Consider the following 21,760-nt stretch of genomic DNA (forward strand, 5'->3'; position numbering starts at 1 on the left):
ATGTTCTTCTCTAACAATATGCATACTCAAACCATTTGATCATGATAAATCACTCTTACTTCAGACAAGACGAACATGCATAGCAACTCACATGATATTCAACAAAGAAATAGTTGATGGCGTCCCCAGGAACATGGTTATCGCTCAACAAGCAACTTAATAAGAGATAAAGTGCATAAGTACATATTCAATACCACAATAGTTTTTAAGCTATTTGTCCCATGAGCTATATATTGTAAAGGTAAAGAATGGAAATTTTAAAGGTAGCACTCAAGCAATGTACTTTGGAATGGCGGAGAAATACCATGTGGTAGGTAGGTATGGTGGACACAAATGGCATAGTGGTTGGCTCAAGAATTTTGGATGCATGAGAAGTATTCCCTCTCGATACAAGATTTAGGCTAGCAAGGTTATTTGAAACAAACACAAGGATGAAGCGGTTCAGCAAAACTCACATAAAAGACATATTGTAAACATTATAAGACTCTATACCGTCTTCCTTGTTGTTCAAACTCAATACTAGAAATTATCTAGACCTTAGAGAAACCAAACATGCAAATCAGATTTTAGCATGCTCTATGTATTTCTTCATTAATAAGTGCAAAGTATACGATGCAAGAGCTTAAACATGAGCACAACAATTGCCAAGTATCACATTATTCAAGATATTATACCAGTTACCACATATATCATTTTCCAATTCCAACCATATAACAATTTAACGAAGAAGAAACTTTCGCCATGAATACTATGAGTAAAGCTAAGGACATATTTGTCCAAATGCAACAGCGGAGCGTGTCTCTCTCCCACACAGTGAATGCTAGGATCCATTTTATTCAAACAAAACAAAAACAAAAACATACAGACGCTCCAAGCAAAGTACATAAGATGTGATGGAATAAAAATATAGTTTCAGGGGAGGAACCTGATAATGTTGTCGATGAAGAAGGGGATGCCTTGGGCATCCCCAAGCTTAGACGCTTGAGTCTTATTGATATATGCAGAGGTGAACCACCGGGGCATCCCCAAGCTTAGAGCTTTCACTCTCCTTGATCATAGTGTATATCATTCTCCTCTCTTGATCCTTGAAAACTTCCTCCACACCAAACTCAAAGCAACTCATTAGAGGGTTAGTGCACAATTAAAATTCACATATTCAGAGGTGACACAATCATTCTTTATACTTCTGGACATTGCACAAAGCTACTAAAAGTCAATGGAACAAAGAAATCCATCTAACATAGCAAAACAGACAATGCAAAATAAAAGGCAGAATCTGTCAAAACAGAACAGTTCGTAAAGACGAATTTTTAACAGGCACCAGACTTGCTCAGATGAGAAAACTTAAAACTAACGAAAGTTGCGTACATATCTGAGGATCACTCACGTAAATTGGTATAATTTTCTGAGTTACCTACAGAGAATTAGACCCAGATTCGTGACAGCAAAGAAAACTGTTTCTGCGCAGTAATCCAAATCTAGTATCATACTTCTATTAGAGACTTTACTTGGCACAACAATGCAATAAAACTAATATAAGGAGAGGTTGCTACAGTAGTAAACAACTTCCAAGACTCAAATATAAAACAAAAGTACTGTAGTAAAAACATGGGTTGTCTCCCATAAGCGCTTTTCTTTAACGCCTTTCAGCTAGGCGCAGAAAGTGTGTATCAAGTATTATCAAGAGATGAAGCATCAACATCATAAGGTACCTTAGATGCTCCATTATCTATAGTGGTATTAAGAGCTTTGTCAACTTTAGGCCTATAATAGTTTTTTGGTTTAGGCACCTTAGAGACATACATGAACTTTTGCTCCTTACCCACATGAGCTTTCTCTTTATACTTAAGAGAAGAAAAAGTTGAACCCAAAATTCCCATAGCTTCTTCAAGTTTACTAATCCTATGGGTTTGATTATCATGAGTGGCACAAGTTTCTAAGGTGAAAATTCTCTCATTAATTCCTCCTAGAGATTTATCAAGTTCATCAGTGCTATTAAGTAATATTCCCAATTTAGTCTCAATGCTTGGAAGATTTTGCTCTATGGTCTCCATCTTTTTCATGACATCTTCAAGAGAGATTTCAATTTTAACTTCATTAACGGGTGGTTTTCCAAATAGACTCTCAATAATACAACTAGCTTCTAAAGCAGGAGTGCCTAGGAAATTACCTCCCGCGAGACAATCAAGAACATACCTATTCCAGCTAGAGATACCAACATAAAAATTCCTGAGTAGGATAGTGGTGGAGTGTTTCTTAGTACACCTATTATGGGCATCACTAATTCTATACCAAGCATCTTTTAAACATTCTCCTCCTTGTTGCTTAAACGAACGAACTTCAACTTCAGGATTACTCATTTTAACAATAGTAAATAAAGTAAACTAGATATAGTAAATGCAAGTAACTAATTTTTTTGTGTTTTTGATATAGCAAACAAGATAGTAAATAAAGTAGAGCAAGTAACTAATTTTTTTGTGTTTTGATATAGAGAACAAGACTGTAAATAAAGTAAAACTAACAACTAATTTTTTTTGTGTTTTGATTTAGTGCAGCAAACAAAGTAGTAAATAAAATAAAGCAAGACAAAAACAAAGTAAAGAGATTGGATTGTGAAGACTCCCCTTGCAGCGTGTCTTGATCTCCCCGGCAACGGCGCCAGAAAAAGAGCTTGATGGCGTGTAACACACACGTTCGTTGGGAACCCCAAGAGGAAGGTATGATGCGCACAACAGCAAGTTTTCCCTCAGAAAGAAACCAAGGTTTATCGAACCAGGAGGAGCCAAGAAGCACGTTGAAGGTTGATGGCGGCGAGATGTAGTGCGGCGCAACACCAGGGATTCCGGCGCCAACGTGGAACCTGCACAACACAACCAAAGTACTTTGCCCCAACGAAACAGTGAGGTTGTCAATCTCACCGGCTTGCTGTAACAAAGGATTAGATGTATAGTGTGGATGATGATTGTTTGCAGAGAACAGTAAACAAGTATTGCAGTAGATTGTATTTGATGTAAAAGAATGGACCGGGGTCCACAGTTCACTAGAGGTGTCTCTCCCATAAGAAATAGCATATTGGGTAAACAAATTACAGTTGGGCAATTGACAAATAGAGAGGGCATGACAATGCACATACATGACATGATGAATATTGTGAGATCTAATTGGGCATTACGACAAAGTACATAGACCGATATCCAGCATGCATCTATGCCTAAAAAGTCCACTTTCAGGTTATCATCCGAACCCCTTCCGGTATTAAGTTGCAAGCAACAGACAATTGCATTAAGTATGGTGCGTAATGTAATCAATAACTACATCCTCGGACATAGCATCAATGTTTTATCCCTAGTGGCAACAGCACATCCACAACCTTAGAACTTTCTGTCACTGTCCCAGATTTAATGGAGGCATGAACCCACTATCGAGCATAAGTACTCCCACTTGAAGTTACTAGCAAAAACTTGGCCAGAGCCTCTACTAACAACGGAGAGCATGCAAGATCATAAACAACACATAGGTAATAGATTGATAATCAACATAACATAGTATTCTCTATTCATCGGATCCCAACAAACGCACATGTAGCATTACAGATAGATGATCTTGATCATGTTAGGCAGCTCACAAGATCAGACAATGATAGCACAATGAGGAGAAGACAACCATCTAGCTACTGCTATGGACCCATAGTCCAGGGGTGAACTACTCACTCATCAATTCGGAGGCGACCATGGCGGTGTAGAGTCCTCCGGGAGATGATTCCCCTCTCCGGCAGGGTGCCGGAGGCGATCTCCTGAATCCCCCGAGATGGGATTGGCGGCGGTGGCGTCTCAGTAAGGTTTTCCGTATCGTGGCTCTCGGTACTGGGGCTATTATCGACGGAGGCTTAAGTAGGCGAAGAGGTAGGTCAAGGGGCGTCACGAGGGGCCCAGATGGCAGGGCCGCGCGGCCAGGGGCCAGGCCGCGCCGCCCTATCATCTGGCCACCTCGTGGCCCCACTTCGTTTCATCTTCGGACTTCTGGAAGCTTCGTGGAAAAATAGGACCCTGGGCGTTGATTTCGTCCAATTCCGAGAATATTTCCTTACTAGGATTTCTGAAACCAAAAATAGCAGAAAACATCAACTGGCTCTTCGGCATCTCGTTAATAGGTTAGTGCCGGAAAATGCATAAATATGACATATAATGTGTATAAAACATGTGAGTATCATCATAAAAGTAGCATGGAACATAAGAAATTATAGATACGTTTGAGACGTATCACCGGTGCCGACGACCTCCCTAAGAAGCCGCTGCTGGTGAGCTCCTATTCTCCTCCATGTAATTTTGCAAAACAACTTTTTTGCTTGATGATGAATTTGAATCGGCAGGCAGTATAGGAATCTTGCATGTATGGATGCCAACTTGTTTGAATCAACGAAAAATAGTTGTGTGCATATGCAGTAGACGCATAATCACATGCTATTGCTTTCACCTGTTGTTGTTTTTCAGCAGTACTGAGAATCTTGCTTTTTTTCTTCAGGTGTGATAGGACCGGTTGGGTTCCTGCTGGTAACAGGGAGTAGTAGCTGCATGGATTGTGATAGCATTTGATCCTTTTTTTGTGTGTTTAGGTGAGTAATGGTCCAGATGATAGGGTGTGATCGTGTAATTTTCTGTCATGCAACACGTTTGTATTGGCTACCGTATAACACAATTATTTTCGTGTACAGGAGAAAAAGCAAAGCAATGGAAGTAATCCTGTTGTATCCCGCCTGCTGTACTGGTGGAACTGTGGAGCTCACTAGGACTGGGAACTGAGAGAAGGCGGAGATAGGTGCATTGCACAAGCTTGAGTTTGTTGTGCGGTTGTCAGGTGAACACTGTGATACGTCCAATTTGCATCACTATTTTATATCATAATTTGCTGTTATTCATTGATATATTTCATATTGGGACACAATACTTATGTTATTTCATCTATTTTGCATGTTTCATCATTATTGGAGGATCAAGCACCGGAGCCAGGATTCTGCTGGAAAAAGCACCGTCAGAATGCAATATTTCGGAAGATCAACTGTGGAAGGAAATTATACCAAAAATCCTATTTTCCCAGATGACGAAGGAAGCCGGAAGGGGGAGCCAGGTGGACCCAAGGTGGGCCCACACCACAGGGCGGCGCGGCCCATGGCCTGGCCGCGCCACCTGGTGGTGAGGGGGCCCCATAGCCCCTTTCGCCTCCTTTGATTCGCGAAATCCTTCGTCCCGAAGACCTAAGCCACAGAGGGTACCTCGCGAAGAGTTACAGCCGCCTCTGCGGGGCGGAGAACACCAGAGAGAAAAGAGCTCTCCGGCGGCTGAGATCCGCCGGGGAAATTCCCTCCCGGAGGGGGAAATCGATGCCATCATCACCGTCATCGAGCTGGACATCATCTCCATCACCATCACCATCATCTCCACCATCATCACCGCCATCTCCACCGCTGCATATCGTCACCGCCGTAGCAATTTGGGTTTGATCTTGATTGTTTGATAGGGGAAACTCTCCCGGTATTGATTTCTACTTGTTGTTGATGCTATTGAGTGAAACCATTGAACCGAGGTTTATGTTCAGATTGTTATTCATCATCATATCACCTCTGATCATGTTCCATATGATGTCTCGTGAGTAGTTCGTTTAGTTCTTGAGGACATGGGTGAAGTCTAAATGTTAGTAGTGAACTATGGTTGAGTAATATTCAATGTTATGATATTTAAGTTGTGGTGTTATTCTCCTAGTGGTGTCATGTGAACGTCGACTACATGACACTTCACCTTCATGGGCCTAGGGGAATGCATCTTGTATTCGTTTGCTAATTGCGGGGTTGCCGGAGTGACAGAAACCTAAACCCCCGTTAGTATATCGATGCAGGAGGGAAAGCAGGATCTCAGAGTTTAAGGCTGTGGTTAGATTTATCTTAATTACTTTCTTGTAGTTGCGGATGCTTGCAAGGGGTATAATCACAAGTATGTATTAGTCCTAGGAAGGGCGGTACATTAGCATAGGTTCACCCACACAACATTTATCAAAACAATGAAGATTAATTAGCCATATGTAGCGAAAGCACTAGACTAAAATCTCGTATGTCCTCAGGAACGTTTGGTCATTATAAGTAAACAAACCGGCTTGTCCTTTGTGCTAAAAAGGATTGGGCCACTCGCTGTAATTGTTACTCTCGCACTTTACTTACTCGTACTTTATTCATCTGTTACATCAAAACCCCTTGAATACTTGTATGTGAGCATTTACAGTGAATCCTTCATCGAAACTGCTTGTCAACACCTTCTGCTCCTCGTTGGGATCAACATTCTTACTTATCGAAAATACTACGATACACCCCCTATACTTGTGGGTCATCAAGACTATTTTCTGGCGCCGTTGCCGGGGAGTGAAGCGCTATTGGTAAGTGGAATTGGTAAGGGAAACTTTTACTGTTAGTGCTGATTTTATTTCTGCTCTTTGCTATAATTCATTATGGAGAGATCTTCTCTCGAATGTTTGTTTGGAAAATCTACTACTACTGCAAAGGTAGTGGATAAGGCGCCAGGTGAGGAAGAGATACCATACAAAATACCTATGAAAATTATTGAACGTGTAGTGGATAACCGTTATACAGGGGATGGAACTGTCCACCCTGGAGATCATTTACTGTTTTTACATGAATTATGCGGTTTATTCAAGTGTGCAGGTATTGCTATGGATGAAGTGAGGAAGAAATTATTCTCTATATCGCTGTCTGGTAAAGCGGCGCATTGGTATAAATTATTGGATAATGGGGATTCTCTTGAATGGAATGATATTGTGCCCCGGTTTTATTCTAAGTTCTATCCTCCAAGTGAAATTCATAAGGATCGGAACCGCATATATAATTTTTGGCCTCGTGATGGAGAGAGTATTGCCCAAGCGTGGGGGAGATTGAAGTCTTTAATGCTCAAATGCCCCATTCATGAGCTTCCTGGTAATGTTATTATTGATAATTTCTATGCAAGACTTTCTTTTGAAGACAAGACCTTGCTGGATACTTCTTGTTCTGGATCATTCACGCGCAATAAGGAAGAGTTTAAAAGGGACCTTCTTAATCGGATCCAGGAAAATACTGAAGGATGGGAAATCGACAAAGAAAGAGAATCAGGTATAAATTATGATTACAAATGCATTGAAGCTTTTATGGAAACTGATAAATTTCGTAATATGAGTGCTACTTATGGTCTTGATTCTCAAGTTGCTGCAAATCTTTATAAATCTTTTGCCTCTCATTATGAATTGCCTAAGAAGAATTTTGATAAGTTTCATGAACCGTATAAAGATAAAATTGATTCATCTATAAATAAATGTGTTGTAGTTGAAACTATGGATCATGTTATTCCTGAAGCTTATATTGAAAAAACTCCTTTCCCTGCTAAAATGAAGGAGTACTCTGTTATAAATAGTGCGGTTCATAAAAGTGAAAAGAAACCTATAGAACCTGAAGAACAAATAAAAGTTGAACCTCCAGTTGCAATAGTTAAAGATCTTGTGACTGAAAATGTAGAGGATGGTCATATTATTTTCTGTGAAGATGCTTCTAATATTGTTTCACATCCTAATAAACCCAAGCAAGCTAGTGTTCCTATGCTATCTGTTAGAATTGGTGATCATTGCTATTATGGTTTATGCAATATGGGTGCAAGTGTTAGTGCTATTCCTTATGAGCTTTACACGGAGATTATGCACGAAATTGGTTCTTGTGAACTTGAAGATATTGATGTGGTTATTCAGCTGGCTAATAGAGAAACTATCTATCCGATTGGTATTGTTCGAGATGTGGAAGTTCTATGTGGTAAGATTAAATATCCTGCTGACTTTTTGGTACTTGGTTCTGCTGCTAGTGATTATTGTCCTATCATTTTTGGTAGACCTTTTCTAAATACTTGTGGAGCTATTATAGATTGCAAGAAAGAGAAAATTTTGACTAAATTTGCTGGTGAATCTTATGAGTTTAACTTCTCTAAATTTACCAAAACTCCTTATAAAATTGATCCGCCTAATGATGATTTTAAAATGGAACAGTGTGCATCTATTGTTCTTGTTCCTACTAATCCTTTGCAGCAACATTTGGAGAATAGCGAGAGTGAAGTTTTTAGGAAAGAAAGAGATGAGCTTGAGGAAATTTTTCTTCGCCAACCTATTCTTAAGCATGATTTACCGGTGGAAGATTTGGGTACAACACCGCCACCAAAGGAAGATCCTGTCTTTGATTTAAAACCTTTGCCTGATAATCTTAAATATGCTCATATTGATGATAAGAAAATATATCCTGTTATTATTAGTTCTACGCTTACAGAGTTTGAAGAAGAAAGGCTATTGGAAATATTGAAGAAACACCGAGGTGCTATTGGCTACACTCTTGATGACTTGAAGGGGATTTCTCCCTCTATTTGCCAACGCGCCATTAATATGGAAGATGATGCAAAGCCTGTTGTTGAACCTCAGCGTCGTCTAATTCCTAAGATGAAGGATGTGGTAAGAAATGAGGTATTACGACTTCTTGAAGCTGGTATTATATATCCTATTGCTGATAGTTGATGGGTTAGTCATGTGCATTGTGTTCCTAAAAAAGGAGGAATGACTGTTGTGCCTAATGATAATGATGAGCTCATACCTCAAAGAGTAGTTGTAGGTTATAGAATGTGCATTGATTTTCGTAAAGTTAATAAAGTTACTAAGAAAGATCATTATCCTTTGCCTTTTATTGATCAAATGTTAGAAAGGTTATCCAAAAACACTCATTTTTTGCTTTCTTGATGGTTATTCTGGATTTTCACAAATTGCTGTTAAAACTAAGGATCAAGAGAAAACCACTTTCACTTGTCCCTATGGAACCTATGCTTATAGACGTATGCCTTTTGGTTTATGTAATGCTCCTGCTACTTTTCAAAGATGCATGTCTGCTATTTTTCATGGCTTTTGCGAGAGTATTATAGAGGTATTCATGGATGATTTTTCTGTCTATGGGAATTCTTTTGATAATTGTTTGCGGAACCTTGATAAAGTTTTGCAGAGATGTGAAGAAACTAACCTTGTTCTTAATTGGGAGAAATGCCACTTTATGGTTAATGAAGGGATTGTATTGGGACATAAAATTTCCGAGAGAGGTATTGAAGTTGATAGAGCTAAAGTTGAAGCAATAGAGAAGATGCCCTATCCTAGGGATGTTAAAGGTATTCGTAGTGTTCTTGGTCATGCTGGGTTTTATAGGAGGTTTATTAAAGACTTCTCTAAGATTTCAAAGCCTCTTACTAATCTTCTTCAAAAAGATGTACCTTTTGTTTTTGGTGATGATTGTAAGGAAGCTTTTAAAACTCTAAAGAAAGCCTTAACAACTGCTCCTATAGTTGAACCTCCTGATTGGAACTTACCATTTGAAATTATGTGTGATGCTAGTGATTTTGCTGTAGGCGCTGTTCTTGGACAGCGAGTAAATAAAAAATTGAATGTTATTCATTATGCTAGTAAAACTCTTGATGCTGCTCAAAGAAATTATGCTACTACTAAAAAAGAATTGTTAGCTGTAGTCTTTGCTTGTGATAAGTTTAGATCTTATATTGTTGATTCAAAAGTTACTATTCATACTGATCATGCTGCAATCAGATACCTTATGCAAAAGAAAGATGCTAAGCCAAGGCTTATTAGATGGGTGCTTCTGTTGCAAGAATTTGATTTACATATTGTGGATAGGAAAGGTGCTGATAATCCTGTTGCTGATAATTTGTCTAGATTGGAAAATATTTCTTATGATCCTGTTCCTGTCAATGATAGCTTTCCAAATGAACAATTGGCTGTAATAAAGGTGAGCTCGCGAGACAGTCCTTGGTATGCTGATTATGCTAACTTTATTGTTTCCAAGTACTTGCCTCTGACCTTTTCAGCTCCGCAAAGGAGGAAATTCTTTTATGACTTGAGGCATTATTTCTGGGATGACCCACACTTATATAAAGAAGGAGTGGATGGTATTCTACGAATATGTGTTCCCGAATATGAACAGCAGGAAATATTGAGTAAATGTCATGGGAGTGCTTATGGAGGACATCACGCCGGAGATAGAACCGCGCAAAAGGTTCTACAATCAGGTTTTTATTGGCCAACTCTCTTCAAAGATGCAAGGAAGTTTATTTTATCTTGTGATGAATGCCAAAGGGTTGGTAATATCTCCAGACGCAATGAAATGCCTATGAATTATACTCTTGTTATTGAACCGTTCGACCGTTGGGGATTTGACTTCATGGGACCCTTTCCCTCTTCAGAAGGTAACACTCATATACTGGTTGCTGTTGATTATGTTACTAAATGGGTGGAAGCCATACCTACAAGAAGTGCTGATGGTGAGACCTCTTTAAGAATGCTTTTAGATATTATTTTTCCTCGATTTGGAGTTCCTAGATATATTATGACTGATGGAGGTTCTCATTTTATTCATGGTGGTTTTAGAAAAACTCTTGCTAAATATGGCATTAATCATAGAATTGCTTCTGCTTATCATCCTCAAACTAGTGGGCAAGTAGAACTATCAAATAGAGAAATTAAATCTATCTTGCAAAAGACTGTTAATAAAACTAGAAAGAATTGGGCTAGTAAATTGAAGGAAGCATTATGGGCTTATAGAACTGCTTATAAAAACCCCATGGGAATGTCACCTTATAAAATGGTTTATGGAAAAGCTTGTCATTTACCTTTAGAATTAGAGCACAAAGCTTATTGGGCTGTTAGAGAATTAAATAAAGATCCTAAACTAGCTGGTAATAAGAGGTTGCTGCAATTGAGTTCTCTAGATGAATGGAGAAGTGAAGCTTATGAAAATGCTAAACTCTTTAAAGAGAAAGTTAAAAAATGGCATGATAGAAGGATTATCAAAAGAGAATTTAATATTGGGGATAAAGTCCTATTGTATCGGTCTCGTCTCAGATTCTTTGCAGGGAAATTACTCTCGAAATGGGAAGGACCATATGTTGTTGAGGAGGTGTATCGTTCAGGAGCAATTAAAATTAGTTCTCTCCAAGGCAATGCCACGCAAGTGGTGAATGGACAAAGGCTCAAGCATTATATCTCAGGTGATTCTTATAATGTTGATGTTGATATTATTCAAGTGGAAACACCGGAGGCTTTCATTAAAGGACAAATTGACAGTCCGCCAGAACTCGACTTTGAATAGGTAACAGTACTGGTAATGAAAAGTTCGCAATTTACTTTCCGAACAATACTTTTGCTGTTTTTGGAAAATATGAAAAATTACGAGATCGAAACAGAGTGGAAAAGACGCACGAGGGCGTGCCACCATAGGCCGGCGCGGCCTGGCCTGGGCCCGCGCCGCCCTATGGTGACGCCGCCTCGTCGCTCCTTTCCGACTCTGGTTCGACCTGGTGCTTTCCGTTTGTTGAGAAAATTTTTGCTATATAATCCCCCGGATCCCTGGAGGTCCGTATATCGATTTCTCGACGCGTTTTGTTTCAAGCTGTTTCTGCCAGGATTTGTCTTTGATCTAGAAACACCATGGTCTCCCACAACAAGGACAAGGAGCCTTCGGAGGAAGGTATTCAAGACCCCGAGTTGAAGGAAGAAGTGAAGGAGGATGAAGAAGTCGAAGAAGTTCCGCAAGTACGCCCGCGCACCACCATTGCAAGCATCGGAGTGGTGTCAAACCCGTTCAACGCCAAGAAGAGCGCACGGATTAGCACCGGAGGAGGAGTTCCACGTCATTACCCAGCTCCAAAGACATCTTCTTCAGGCACTTACCATCCCTTCCGCAATCTAATCTACAATAATCAAATTGAAAGGACTCCCAAGGCAGCATTGCCTAGCAATTGGGATATAGATCGTTCTAACACTGCAGGAAGGACGAAGCCTGAAGCTGAAGGGTGGGGAAATAACTCCAAGAATTGGGACTCGCCGTCGGACGTACTTCTTAATCGCGTCGAGCACAATTCGGAGATGATCCGCAACCTCATGTACAAGATTGATGAGCTTCAGGAGCTTGTGAAGAAGCTTGTGAGGAGTTCATCACCACCATCGCCAAAGGAGTAATTCATCATCGGTATTGGCATCCCCTTGGTTTGTTCCAAGCTTGGGGGAGTGCCGCGGTATCACATCATCACTATCTTTTACTTTTTACTATCAAGTAGTGTCATATCATGAGTAGGGAAGTTATCATATAAGATGGGTTGCAGTATGGAAGTATCTCTCCTTTAGTTGGTTGTCTATGTATCCCTTGGTGTGAGTTATCGTTATGAAATATTAATGAGAAGTCTTATCATTTACATATTGCACATCTTATTTTAGGTTGCAATTCTATTTTATGATTTACCTTGTTCTTAGTATTGGTATCACTTTGGGAGCATCGAATAAATCTATTTGGTTTTGGCAAACTTAGCATTGGTCAATAGCAACAACACTTTGAGGTTTAAGTAGAAAAGAGAAATACATGTAGTTGCTTCATTGTCTTTCTTTCTTGTTAGCTCATAGCTTATTATTCTGAAGTTAAAATTGTTTGTGCTTACAAGGAAGATGCATGATTATGTCTATCACATGTATATTTGTTTGTTTCCATCAACTCTTATGCTTGCTAATTAACCTTGCTAGCCAAAGACCTGTACTGAGAGGGAATGCTTCTCGTGCATCCAAACCTGAACCCAAACCTATGCCATTTGTGTCCACCATATCTACCTACTGCATGGTATTTTCTGCCATTCCAAGTAAATACTTCATGTGCTACCTTTAAACAATTCAAAATTTATTACTTCTTATTTGTGTCAATGTTTTATAGCTCATGAGGAAGTATGTAGTGTTTTATCTTTCAGTCTTGTTAGGCAGCTTCCACTAATGGACTAGTGGCTTCATCCACTTATCCTATAATTTTGCAAAAAGAGCTGGCAACGGGGTTCCCAGCCCCAATTAATCAACTTTCATTAATAATTCTCTTCACATGTTTTGCTCTGATTCATCAGTAAGCAACTTAATTTTGCAATAGACACTCCTCCATGGTATGAGATTGTTGGAAGGCACCCGAGGATTCGGTTAGCCATGGCTTGTGTAAGCAAAGGTTGGGGGGAGTGTCATCCTTAAATAAACTAAAGTACATGTGTAAACAAAAGAGAAGAGGGATGATCTACCTTGCTGGTAGAGATGACGTCCTTCATGGGAGCCGCTCTTTGGAGGTCTGTTTGGCAAGGGGGTTAGAGTACCCGCTACCAGTCGTTGACAACAACAAACACCTCTCAAAATGTTACTTTTATTCTCTTTATATGATTTTAAAACTGAAAAAGCTCTAGCACATGATTTAATCCCTGCTTCCCTCTGCGAAGGGCCTGTCTTTTACTATATGTTGAGTCAGTAAACCTATTTTCCCTCCATCCCAAGCAAGCATTTGAGTTGTTGTGATCAAACCATTATATTGTGATTTGCTTCATCATGTTTTTACTCTTCTTTGTTTAGTACAAGTTTTATCTGAATGAATATAGCTTTGCAAGTTATCAATGATCATTATGATTGAGTATGCAAGTTTACCATAAGCTTTAATATGAGAGCATTGCTCGATAGATAAGTATAACCGGTTAATTGTTCTCTGCCCAAGAACGAAGTTTGCCATCACCAACTATGATTTCTTATGCACCTTTATTTGTGATTACCTTATACTTGTTTCAAGTTGAGTTATATGAGGAAGTTGTTTACTAGAATGATTTGTGTGAATGAATATGATGCTTCTTGTCCGTATTTTATTTATCGACTCTTCACTCCATAAACATGTGGTCATGTTTACCGAGTTCAGTTTCGCTTGGGGACAAGCGAAGTCTAAGCTTGGGGGGAGTTGATACGTCCCATTTGCATCACTATTTTATATCATAATTTGCTGTTATTCATTGATATATTTCATATTGGGACACAATACTTATGTTATTTCATCTATTTTGCATGTTTCATCATTATTGGAGGATCAAGCACCGGAGCCAGGATTCTGCTGGAAAAAGCACCGTCAGAATGCAATATTTCGGAAGATCAACTGTGGAAGGAAATTATACCAAAAATCCTATTTTCCCAGATGACGAAGGAAGCCGGAAGGGGGAGCCAGGTGGACCCAAGGTGGGCGGCCACGCCAGGGCGGCGCGGCCCATGGCCTGGCCGCGCCACCTGGTGGTGAGGGGGCCCCACAGCCTCTTTCGCCTCCTTTTCTTCGCGAAACCCTTCGTCCCGAAGACCTAAGCCACAGAGGGTACCTCGCGAAGAGTTACAGCCGCCTCTGCGGGGCGGAGAACACCAGAGAGAAAAGAGCTCTCCGGCGGCTGAGATCCGCCGGGGAAATTCCCTCCCGGAGGGGGAAATCGACGCCATCGTCACCGTCATCGAGCTGGACATCATCTCCATCACCATCACCATCATCTCCACCATCATCACCGCCGTCTCCACCGCTGCACATCGTCACCGCCGTAGCAATTTGGGTTTGATCTTGATTGTTTGATAGGGGAAACTCTCCCGGTATTGATTTCTACTTGTTGTTGATGCTATTGAGTGAAACCGTTGAACCAAGGTTTATGTTCAGATTGTTATTCATCATCATATCACCTCTGATCATGTTCCATATGATGTCTCGTGAGTAGTTCGTTTAGTTCTTGAGGACATGGGTGAAGTCTAAATGTTAGTAGTGAACTATGGTTGAGTAATATTCAATGTTATGATATTTAAGTTGTGGTGTTATTCTCCTAGTGGTGTCATGTGAACGTCGACTACATGACACTTCACCTTCATGGGCCTAGGGGAATGCATCTTGTATTCGTTTGCTAATTGCGGGGTTGCCGGAGTGACAGAAACCTAAACCCCCGTTAGTATATCGATGCAAGAGGGATAGCAGGATCTCAGAGTTTAAGGCTGTGGTTAGATTTATCTTAATTACTTTCTTGTAGTTGCGGATGCTTGCAAGGGGTATAATCACAAGTATGTATTAGTCCTAGGAAGGGCGGTACATTAGCATAGGTTCACCCACGCAACACTTATCAAAACAATGAAGATTAATTAGCCATATGTAGCAAAAGCACTAGACTAAAATCCCGTATGTCCTCAGGAACGTTTGGTCATTATAAGTAAACAAACCGGCTTGTCCTTTGTGCTAAAAAGGATTGGGCCACTCACTGTAATTGTTACTCTCGCACTTTACTTACTCGTACTTTATTCATCTGTTACATCAAAACCCCTTGAATACTTGTCTGTGAGCATTTACAGTGAATCCTTCATCGAAACTGCTTGTCAACACCTTCTGCTCCTCGTTGGGATCGACATTCTTACTTATCGAAAATACTACGATACACCCCCTATACTTGTGGGTCATCACACTGCACTGCTGTCATAGAATTTTCTCATGTTGTACTCCACATTATAAGATCAGCGGTATAAAAGAGAAGCTGGACAAAATATGATTTGATATCCTCCTATATACAAGCACAAATGATATAGTCTAAGCTCATTTCATTTCACCATATATACAAGTTCAGAATCAATATCTCGGTTCAACAATAGTACCAGCTTTGGCCAGTCAATGTAGAGGAATATCTACTCAGCTAGCAACATTGGTCAGTTAATGTACATCAATATCTACAGATTCAGTCTAAGTTAAACTATAGATCCGACCTTGGCAAGGCTTTATAAATCATATAGGGATCCTTTCACATTGCTTTTGTGTCTGTCAAGTTATTTAGATACTATGTATTGATCTATCTATTGGTATGCATAGTCTTGCGTCATTATTTCTGCTTTGTAGTAGTGCAATCTATGTGTGTCCATTTTTTCTTTTTCGAATTTCTTAATCCTATGGTTGGTACGCGCAGTTGGTATGTCTTAGTAAATTCTTGGTCGAGGGAGAGCCGTGATTTAAAAAAAAATTGTTAACTCTGTCGTGGTTACTTAGTTTGATTGTTTTTTACTTTTCCCCAACTCTGTCCTGGTTACCTTGTTTGATGATTTCTTCAGTTTTACTGTACCTTCTTCTACTTTCTAGCTGACAAGTTCCTTTTCTTCTCTGTTTTTGTCTACTTTGCAAAAAAGGCACGATGGTAATAGATTGATTAGTTCAGGGATCAGTTGAAAGAGGGGGCTGTTTACACTATTGAGTGATTTGATTTGTACAATCATAAGAAGAGATATAGGTCGGTCGATCATCCTTTGAAGATCTTCTTTACTCGAAGGACTCTTCTGACAGAAGTGGTGCCTCTGCCAGAGTTTTCCTGTATTTGCGTATACTGCTCTCCCATTTTAGTATGTTGTCAGATTGCATCGATCAGAATACATTGTTATCTGGTGAGAATGTGGATATTTCCATCATTGTTTCATTCTTGTGTGCCCCATATTGCATATAAAGTTTGGTTTGTGTCGTGGTAATTTACTTGATCTATATGTATTTATAGATGTCGTTGGTTTGGTGAACAAGGTCGCTAATGTCTCTGTCCTGGTTACCTTATTTGATTATTTCTTCAGTTTTACTATACCTTCTTCTACTTTCTAGCTGACAAGTTCCTTTTCTTCTCTGTTTTTGTCTACTTTGCAAAAAGGCACGATGGAAGGTTTGGTTCCTGATAATAGATTGATCAGTTCAGGGATCAGTTGAAAGAGGGAGCTGTTTACACTATTGAGCGATTTGATTTGTACAATCATAAGAAGAGATATAGGTCGGTCGATCATCCTTTGAAGATCTTCTTTACTCGAAGGACTCTTCTGACAGAAGTGGTGCCTCCGCCAGAGTTTTCCTGTATTTGCGTATACTGCTCTCCCATTTTAGTATGCTGTCAGAGTGCATCGATCAGAATACAGTGTTATCTGGTGAGAATGTGGATATTTCCATCATTGTTTCATTCTTGTGTGCCCCATATTGCCTATAAAGTTTGGTTTGTGTCGTGGTAATTTACTTGATCTATATGTATTTATAGATGTCGTTGGTTTGGTGAACAAGGTCGCTAATGTATTACCTCCTTATGGGAATGCTAGGAGCTAGAAGCGGCAGGTGTACATCACAGATGGAAGGTGCATACGGCAGCTTTTTTTAAAATAAATACTTGCCTCTTAATTGTTATCTGACTTACTTATGTTGTTTCATGGAGCAGTCATGTTGTTGTTACCTTGTGGGGGGAGCAAGCTGATTTATTTGATGCTGGTGGATTGATGGAGGCATGACAGTTAGTTAGTACTCAGGTGATGCACTTCCTTTTTATGATCTGTACTAAATTTGGATGATGGATTATTTCATTTTTTATCAGTTTTAATTGTTTGTTAAGGGAAGTGCTCAATTTCAAGTCCAATAGTTAGTAATTTGGTTACAAAATAGTGCTAGGATTGAGTAATGTGAGTCCAGTTAAATTGTGCTAAGTCATCATATTGGCACTTATGGGGTTGACGTCTGGTATTTCTTTTTGTTTATCACACTAGCTCTTGGGGACATTGGAGCAATACATATGGTGGTGTTGTGTGCAGTTAAATTATGGCTTTTCACTGGGTTGTTTTCCACTGACACTTTATACTTCTCTATCTCACAAATTAGTTACATCATGAGGACACAAGTTTTTGGTTGATAGAGCCATAATGTGACCCTGTCATTTTCCTGATAGTTTACTTCTAATACTAGCTCATGAGTGGATTTTATCAAATATTTGATAATTCAATACTATATTTGAAAGACACGGCTATAAACTCACATTACATGCACCATAATTAGTTACAGACCTTAAAATATGGCATGAAAGTCTTGGCAGATGCTATTATTTATAAGTAAAGTATATGGTCAAAATCATTTGAATTTTCAGAACATATGTTTAATCTGTGGTGCATTGGTCTTGACTTCCATGAGGTAATAGATTTTATGTCATTTTTTTCTCAAATTTAAGTTGGTAAATTCGGTGAGATTTGAGGTCCTTGAGCCATGGAATGATGGTATCTTCCAAGGAGGACACACAAACAGGTTCAAGACGGTCGGTATCCTTGGCGATATACTTTGTATTCGCGTGTGTTTGTCTAAATTAATGTGGTCGAGTAGTGGGCAAAATCCAAAAATTCTCTACATAGGTTCTACTGGAGAACATGAGTAATTTTAAAATGTGAATCTTTCTATGAATATTTGAGAAGTGTGCTTCTATTCAGCGTATTACCTTTTGCTCTTGTTCCTTCTTTAAGTGAGTAATTTCAAGGGTGAAAAGTGTGGTGTCAATGGTTTTCCTTTCCTGGCTTCCCCATCATCTTTGGATTGTTATATTTTGTATCCTTTGTTACATAGGGCTGAAAGGGCACGCGATATTTCTGTGTCAACATAAGCATACATATGAGTCATATATGCGTGGAAAGAAGTCACACTAGGAGGCATCATATCTTTTAGATATGATTTTTTGTCTTGCTCTGACTTATAATAATCTATTCTCGGAATTTCTGGCTTTTACACTCATGGGTAGTAATATTTTACATATGAATGCAGCGACAAACCTCTTGTGGTGTCAAGGAATGGTTGCCGATGACAATTCTTTTTTGAGACTAGAAGGGATGTGAGAATGAACACCCAGTCAAATAACCGGAGACAGAACAGAACAAAGTTCAGGTTTGGCAGCAGTGGGAATTTGTTGCATTATGCAACATATATGAAGGGTTGTATTTAAACAAGTCGTGTTTTAGGAAACCTCAAGAGAAGATGACTGGGTGTATAGAGCCATGATGAAAAGAGTGCTAAACCACAAGTTAGAAGCTAGCAGTCATTGCAGTCTAACAATTATCTTGGTTTTTGAAGACAAGTTGAACCCGCTCGCCGTACGAGAATTGTTCTCTCCAGTTTTGTTACTACCCTATGAAGTTATGATATTATTATGTATAAATGATTCTTTGCTTTAGGCTACAAGGCAAACTCTGTGCTTCTAAAATACCATAGTTACAGAAAGTTGCGACATTAACTTTTTTCTAATTACCTTTCATAGCAGTTGTTGGTGTATTGTTGTTATCTCTTACCAGTTGGAATATTGGAATCATGTAGAATCACCAGGCTATAGTTCTTTGTCTCTTGATCCTTAAGATATGCAAATAATTTCAGTGTATGTTGTATAAGATTACATTACCAACCATATTAAAGCTCATTGTTTAAACAAAAAGCATATCCATTACTTCTATCATTTCAATTGTGTTATTAAAGTTACTACAACCATTGCATTACATAGTCGGTGCGGCGTGCCGCCGCGCCCATCCATGCTAGTTAGTGGTAATGACAAAGCCATATATTTGATCATAGATCAAATAGTCTTAAGATTTGGTTTGGGGTCTATGGGCTTCATTTGATTTAAACTAGATAAATAGGCTTACTTGAAAATTTTGAGGTTGAGAGAGGGTTTTAGAAGAGTACAACGATCCATGGATGAAAAAGAATAAGATATGGATCCTCCCATTTTTCTTTAGGACACCAAAACAACATATAATTTTTTTATCTTTACTATTAAACGTTAATGCGACTGTGGTACGTCGTCGTCACTTTTGCCTCGAGCCCCTTAGAAATCAGCTAATTAGTCCGAAGTCCAAACTCCGTCCAGACTTCCTCGCACGTGATAAAATTCCTCCGCCCGACGACATGAGCGACTAAGGGCATGCCCAATGCACTGCTCTAGACGGTGATGCTTCACACCTTTAGGCCTTTAGCTAGATTCGGATGGTCCAAAGTAGGTTCGGATGAGGATGCAGCCTCCTCTTCGAGAAGTGGGATCTTCAGTCCTAAAAACATGAGGTTGAGAAAGAGATACATAGTGTCATATTTGTGGGGTTCCATCTTTCTTTTTTCTGACTAAAGTTGTAGATTCCATTGAAGAGATAAAATTTACCGTGGTGCTTCTTACAACTTTTTTACATGGAGCACCCACGGCTGCGCCCGAGCGACTAAGGATCCGCCGACTGGAGCGGCGCCGCCACCGGGCCACCTGCGCCGGCCGAGCCGCCGCCTCTCCATCTCCTCTCTGACTCGAAGGTAACGACCGCATCAGCAGCAAGCCTGAAGAACTTCCTTTGCTATGCGGGAACTGGTGGAGGGCGAGCGCCGGCGTGACTGTGGCAGGGATGGACCGTGGCTGAGGAGAGCTGGAGGGGAGCGCGCTCGCGTGGCCGGGATTTTTGTGTCCCCTTGGCAGTTCAATTGCCGTGGAGCCTACGCGCGAGATATCGGCCTACGCGGCCATTACCGAGGTGGGGATGCTGCTGGATGGGGTCGGTGCTGGATTGCACCCGTCGGTGTACAAGAAGAGGAGACACAGGATCTGGGTGATAGAGGAAGAGAAGAACGGAGAGAGAATTGTAAGGATTGGAGCTCAAAATCCATACAGGAATACAGGATTGAGTGTGCTACTACTGTTTTCAGAGTAATTTCTGCTCTATGCATCGATTTTGAAAAGAAATTGGAGCAGGGGAGAGGCGTAAGGATCTACCAGCATATCCCGAAAATAGCTGCTGGAGCTTGGGTTCATGTGCCATACTTCCAAGTTCCCATGTCAAATCTCCACGGGAACAGCAAGACCTCACTGCCGGGAGCGGTCCTACAACTCGATGCCACCCCTACGACCTCCAATATTCTTCAATTCCTTCCTAGCAGGGGCATAGTGCGAATCCTTCCTCAGCCTGAATATCTGTCAGTTTTATAGTTTACAGGTGTATTGTACAGAGACCATGCGTACATTAGAAGGTTGAGGAGAGAGCATGTGCATATTTCAGTTTACTTGCACGGTTGCACCAGCTTGTTGCTAGGATGAGCTATTACCAAAGGCATCGGTGATTTGTGGTAGTCTTGCAGAAGATACCAGCATGTAAAGCTACCCAGTTTTTTAATGAGAAAAGTGTTCAGCACATGTAAAAGTTGTTTCATCATGTAAGGTACGTCTTAATGGAGTTTAACGAAAGCTTGATATGTGCCTGGTTCGAATATCCAGTTGCATTATAAGCAGAAGACATGAAAAAGACATACTGTAGCACTGCATTGAGTCAAACTGACAACAGTTTGCACACAGACTTCTACATGTGCCAAAGAAAAGTATATCAGGAGTGCTTGCATCGCAGGGTTCAGATCTCCAACACTATATCTGGAGAAAAACGAAAACATATTAACTTTAATGTGCATAAATACTAGCATTAGCTTGTATGTTAGCTTGTAACACTGCTGCGAAATCTACATTCTGTAAAATGAACTTACACTCTGAATCTGTTCTGATCCATTTGCTCCCTTGTTCCGCACCCGTTGAATTCCCTCTCCAAGGCAATTGTGCCGTTCGATAGTTTCTGATTGTGACCTCTCGCATTGTTAAATTCTCGGTAGGTATGTCATTATGGAGCAATGGCCAGGGTATCTGTCATGATGAAAATCATGTAGGGATCTTTGAGCATCCCCTGTCTGTTTGTGTGCCTTAACTAGAAAATACTTCAACAGATTTAATATTGTTGGCTTCGTGTCTTGTCAGTTTACAACCATTGTATTCTGCAATCATTGGGATGCTGCAAATTTCTTTTGCTTTCTTCAAATTTTTAAGTGCTCCACAATTTTCATAAAATTAGCTAATTCACACGGTTGTACATTGGAAAATTTTCAACATAATATTCTGAGAGTATGTTTACATTTTGTTTAACTAAATTCATTCGAAATTTGTAACATTCCCTTATATCTTTGGAGATCATTCTTCATTCACGTGATGTCAAAAGTCAACTTCTCCATTATCCCTGAGTTTCATGCCAT

Source organism: Lolium perenne, chromosome 7 (assembly GCF_019359855.2).
Source record: "Lolium perenne isolate Kyuss_39 chromosome 7, Kyuss_2.0, whole genome shotgun sequence".
Taxonomy (NCBI): Eukaryota; Viridiplantae; Streptophyta; class Magnoliopsida; order Poales; family Poaceae; genus Lolium; species Lolium perenne.